The sequence below is a fragment of the Apodemus sylvaticus genome, chromosome 4, assembly GCF_947179515.1.
Source record: "Apodemus sylvaticus chromosome 4, mApoSyl1.1, whole genome shotgun sequence".
In the NCBI taxonomy this organism is placed as follows: Eukaryota; Metazoa; Chordata; class Mammalia; order Rodentia; family Muridae; genus Apodemus; species Apodemus sylvaticus.
In genome coordinates, this window is record NC_067475.1 from 27,479,262 (window position 1) to 27,485,168 (window position 5,907).

General features: G+C 40.7%; 1 non-coding gene across 1 annotated transcript; it reads right to left on the reverse strand.

Annotated features, from left to right (window-relative positions):
- Positions 1–672: 672 nt before the first annotated feature.
- On the reverse strand, positions 673–776 carry LOC127683817 (U6 spliceosomal RNA). The gene has a single exon (XR_007977619.1). It is a non-coding gene; the product is annotated as a U6 spliceosomal RNA (small nuclear RNA).
- Between the last annotated feature and the right edge of the window lie 5,131 nt (positions 777–5,907).

Consider the following 5,907-nt stretch of genomic DNA (forward strand, 5'->3'; position numbering starts at 1 on the left):
GTGGTATAACAGGGTCCTCAGGAAGTGTCATGCCCAGATTTCTGAGGAACCGCCAGACTGATTTCCAAAGTGGTTGCACCATCTTGCAATCCCACCAGCAGTGGAGAAGTGTTCCTCTTTCTCCACATCCTCACCAACACCTGCTGTCTCCTGAGTTTTTGACCTTAGCTGTTCTGACTGGTGTGAGGTGAAATCTTAGGGTTGTTTTGATTTGCATTTCCCTAATTATTAATCATGTTGAACATTTCTTAAGGTGCTTCTCAGCCCTCTGAAGTTCTTCATGTGAAAATTCTTTGTTTAGCTCTGTACCCCACTTTTTAATGGGGTTATTTGGTTCTCTGGGTTCTACCTTCTTGAGTTCTTTGTATATATTAGATATTAGCCCTCTGTCGGATTTAGGGTTGGTGAAGATCCTTTCCCAATCTGTTGGTTGATGCTTTGTCCTTTTGGCAGTGTCCTTTGCCTTACAGAAACTTTGTAGTTTTATGAGGTCCCATTTGTCAATTCTTGATCTTAGGGTGTAAGCTATTGGTGTTCTATTCAGAAACTTTTCCCCTGTGCTCATGTCCTCAAGAGTCTTCCCTAGTTTCTTTTCTATTAGTTTCAGTGTGTCAGGTTTTATGTCGAGGTCCTTGATCCACTTGGAGTTGAGCTTAGTACAAGGAGATAAGGAAAAATATGGAATGCTTCAAGAATTTGCGTGTCATCCTTGCACATCCATGCTAATCTTCTCTGTATCGTTCCAATTTTAGTATATGTGCTGCTGAAGCGAGCACATTCATTTACATTTCAAATGATATCACCCCTTCCCGGTTACCCCTCCACCAACCCCACATTCCATCCCCCCTCTTTTCCTTCTCCCTTTGCCTCTATGAGGGTGTTCCTCTACCCATTCACCCACTCCCACCTAATCCCTCTAGCATCCTTCGACGATGGGGCAGCAAACCTCCCTCCCCTCCCATTGATGTCAGATAAAGTCATCCTCCGCTACATATGGAGCTATGCACCCATCCATGTATACTCTTTGGTTGAGCTCAGGGTGGTCCAGTTAGTTGATATTGTTCTTTTTATGGGGTTACAATCCCCTTCTGCTCCTTCAGTCCTTCAGAAAATATTTTAAGGGGTTGAGATTTTTTCTCCTGGTAGTATTGGAGATAAAAAAATGTAATAGGTGAGACATATGTAACTTGTAGTGATAACTACATTAACAAGAAAAGTTTTGCTATGAGAGAGGGAGAAATAGATTATAGATAAGTATATAAGTTTTTTAAAATATTGATATGAATGATTCAAGATAATGTGATTAGTGACTGATTGTGGTGTTGGCTCTTTCTTAGACATATTCATCTTTGGTGTGATATAGGAAGTACCACTACAAAGTGATATAATGCTTTATGCTGCATATAGCACGTATGCCACTATTTCTTACACTAATTTAGATGTGTATACTGATGTTTCTAGAGGTATATAGCAATGCATAACAGCTCACAGGAAGAGCATCTAATAATCTAATAAACATTATAGGGCTGAAGAAAGGGCTTGCTGGGTGAAGTGCTTGTCATATAAACATGAAAGGACTGAGTTTGACCTTCAGCACCCATGTAAAAGTCAGTGCAGGTATGAGACTGTGACTCCAACTCTACAAGGGCAAAGACATAGGGCGCTCAGGGGCTCCCTGGTCAGCCAGTTTAAACAAAGTGGTGAGCTCCAGGTTAAGCAAGAGACCTGGCTCAAGAGATAAAGTGAGAGTGATGTAAGCAGATGCCCACGGCTGGGGCAATGCCCACAGGGGTGGGTACATCTGCGTGTGTGTCTGTACATCCTGTGTACAGCAACAGGGGTGGGTGCATCTGTGTGTGTGTCTGTACATCCTGTGTACAGCAACAGGGTTGGGCGCATCTATGTGCGTCTGTACATCCCGTGTACAACATACATAGACACGTTTTCTTTTGAGATGCTTACCTCATGTCACATTTGATATGATTTTCTACCAACTTCAGCAGAATAAGCAAAGTACCCCAAACATAAGTCAGACATTGCAAGTTTAAATTTCACCCTGCATTTTATATAAATACAGGCAAGAAGAATGAGGTCTGAGGCCTGGACTCTTCTGAAAAACAGCTCTATGAATGTAGGAGAATTATTTGGCTGTGTGAGTCATGGTGGTTACAATTAATTTTTAACCCACACTTTGTTCTATGTATCTTTTTTTTTTTTTTTTTTTTTTTTTTTTTTTTTTTTGGTTTTAGTTTTTCAAGACAGGGTTTCTCTGTGTAGTCCTGGCTGTCCTGTAACTCACTCTGTAGACCAGGCTGGCCTTGAACTCAGAACTCCTCCTGCCTCTGCCTCCCTTGTGTTGGGATTAACGGCATGCACCACCACCGCCCGGCTATGTATCAAAACTTATGTTTACAATAATTTACAATAACAATGGGAAAACAATGAAGTATTGAGATTATAGATATTAAAATAGGTAATTAGCTCAGAACAATTGATGCCTGATTAGTTAAATGTAGATTAAAGGCACGTAGAACGAAGGAAAGAAATGTAAAATTAAGTAAATTTGAAAAGTATGACTATTCCTGTATGATTCAAATTAAATTAAATTAAAACCATGCAATAATCTAGCTTGTATTTTGTCTGAGTTTTTTTTTTTTGCTTGTTTTACTGAAGTTGGAAAAATTATGTTTGACCTAGCATGAGATAAGCACCTCTGAGAATTTATATTAGGTTAACTTTTTATTGGGTTCAAAGCAGTTTAGGTAGAGTAAAATGGGAAGAGTGCATGGAAAGCCACAGAACGAAAACTGACACTAAAGAATGCAGAAGCACCACATTTATTTATTAATTCAACTCAATACTTTCATACCTAGAGCAATACCTAGCCCATAATGAGTTCCCAATAAATATCTGCAATACTTGTAAGATTAAATTTTGGAGGCCAGAGCCAGCAAAAAAAATATTAACCACTATATTAATATGAGACCTATTTAGCTAGATCTATTTCTATTCTTTTCAGTCCAGATGACTTACATTTATGTCTAGAGTTTGCTACTTCTTGCTCACTAGGTCTGATAACCTAATTAGTGTAAAGGGCCAATGTTATTGTCTTGTATAAAACAAGGGCAACCAAAATCCCTATGATCTGAATATTATGCTAGAGAGCTGATACGCCCAGAGGGAGGTGTGCAGGCAGATTGGTGCTGGTGGTGCTGGGTAGCAAGCACCAAAAAAAAAAAAAAAACAACAACAACAACAAAAAAAACAAATCCAAAAACAAAAAACTTTCCTGTCTGAGCAAATTAGCTCTACATTGTCTGAAGAGACAGTAATGACTACCATGGAGGCAGCTGTCAACCAAGGCGGTGCTGTTGATCCTCAGGACAGTCCCCAAAGGGCGGGAAGGTCTGTTCCCACTGGGCATGGAGAGGTGCCTTCTGCTGTCAGACAGAACTCATCAGAATTTAGCGCCTCATTCCTCGGATTTTCTGACATGTTCCCACCTTAATTTAGAGGATCTCATTTTTTCCAGTATCGGTCTCCTCATGGGCAGGGAGTTCAACTTGAGCTGCAAGTCAGCCGGTTATAAAAGACCTCCGTCTCTCACTTGAACCAGGGTCAGTTCTCAGCTGCAGGATACAGGAGATTTTTAGGTAATTTATAATGCACTTAAGGTGAAATTTGAATCCATGAGCTCACTTTACCAGTTTGTCCAGCGCTAGTAGGAGCAACCAGCTAACCTTTTAATAAGCCAGGCTTTATGTATCCTGCAAGTGCAAAAAAAAAAAAAAATCAATAGAAAGTATGCTAAATTTTAAGAGGAATTTATGAGGTTGACTTACACATTCACAGGTTGGGTGGTCCTATAATGGGCACCTGCAGTCTGGTGAAGGGGAAAAGCAACCCAGGCTAAGCTGGAACCTAGAGAATCAGAGGGACCAGCGATATAACCCTATTGTGAGGCTGAAAACCCAAGAGTTCCTTGGAGAGTAACTGATGGTATAAAGCCACTTTCAAGGGCTGCAGCATCAGGGTTTGGTGTCTGGAAGATTATAGAAGTAATGTCTACACCTGCTCAAGAAGAGCCTAGCTTGTGTACACACAGGAGTTCTGCCTTCTGCTTTCTGTTATGACTGAGTCTCCTCCTTTAGTTTACTGAGGTCGTCTTGGCTCTGGAGGGACTTAAGGAACTTCATGGCACTGGGTTGCTTTTTCTTCAATATGGCAGCCTCCACAGGCATGTAGGAATAGGAGACTGATTGCAGCTGACAGTAGATTTGTACCTCTTTGTACGTCTACCAAATGGCCTTGGGGTGCTGCAATGAGGTACAAATCCATCCAATCTCAGTCTGACGGGAAGTCTACAGAAAGAGCTCCAGCAGCTTCAGCAAATGGTAGATGCAGACTTCCAGAAGCAGAGCATTGTTTATGGTATCCAGACCTAGGTCTGGCTCCTGATAACTGCCTGATCTATGTTGTCATCTGTAACAAAGAGGAAAGCCGGGAGCTGGTCCATACTGGCTAGCAGTCAAAGTCAACTGAAAACTCTTAGTATACAATTTCATTGGTTCTACTAGCTTCCAGATGTGTACAGCATGGTCAAAACTCAGTTATATTTGCCTCCTACAGGACCATACTCTAGGACCTTTACTGAGTTCTTTAATTCAGAATCCCTAAGTTTTTTAAGCTGGGTAATAACAACTTCTATTTCTGTGCATACTATCTGATCCTTAATACCGTGAAAATTTAGAAGTGCTGGGTGAAAATTTGCATTTCTTGGGTACAAACATCAAATTTCTAGTTTCCATTCATTCTGAGACAGAATAAGAATGTGCTGTTCCTGAAAGAGGGTTCTGAAGAGGGGGAAATTGCGTGCTCTTAGAAATGCCATCTCAGGGTTGGAATGGACATCACATCCAGGGCATTCTTGGGGCAGATAACCAAATGACTTGTTATACAACACAACTAAGGCTTTTGATGTATGGAAGGATGGTTGGATTTGGGATGGAATGACCTGGACAGTAAGAGTTGTTTTGAGGCTGAAGAAACCTCATAGACAAGTGGGTATAATGGATTCTACATATGGGTGTAAAACCAAAAGAGTAGTGGGGGTGGGGGGTGGGGGGTGGGTGGGTGGCGCACACCTGTAATCCCAGCACTCTGGGAGGCAGAGACAGGTGGATTTCTGAGTTCAAGGCCAGCCTGGTTTACAGAGTGAGTTCCAGGACAGCCAGGGCTATACAGAGAAACCCTGTCTCGGAAAAAAAAAAATCCAAAAAACCCAAAACCAAACCAAACCAAACCAAGACAAAAGAACCCCAAAAGACTATGACTTGCATTCTCATTATGTGAGGAGGTTCATTTAGGATGCAGTGAGGTGATGACGGTCTGTGCCTTGAAGATTCTTGTGGACAGAGTTTGCAGACTTAAGGTAACATAAAAGGATAATGGTAATTCTGAATCTAGATATAGGAGATGCTATTTCTTCAGGTACTCTGAAAATAAAGTGTACAACTGAGTCTCAGCCTGAAGTGCCATTAGAAGATCTGGGTAGTTCTCTAAATGTTTCTTAAATGCCTAGGGTCCAATTCATAACCTTTGTGTCATTGAAACACAAGCGTGAAAGAAAGAGAAGAAGAATGAATGAATTGCCTCCAAGGTTTGGGCTCAGAGAAGAGGTGGAAATCTTCATAAGTATTAGTAGAGATTTTAAGACATGCCGAATTTACTAAGGAGAAAGTATAAGTGCATATATAGTAACTGTATATAAAATATGTTTTTAATTCCTCCACAAAATAGACTATGTACTTGAACTAAAAATATACAGATTCATATACTGAGCTAAAGTAGATTTATGTACTGAGCTAAAGTAATTGTCCTGTCAGAGAAGCGAGGAAATTGTGCAAA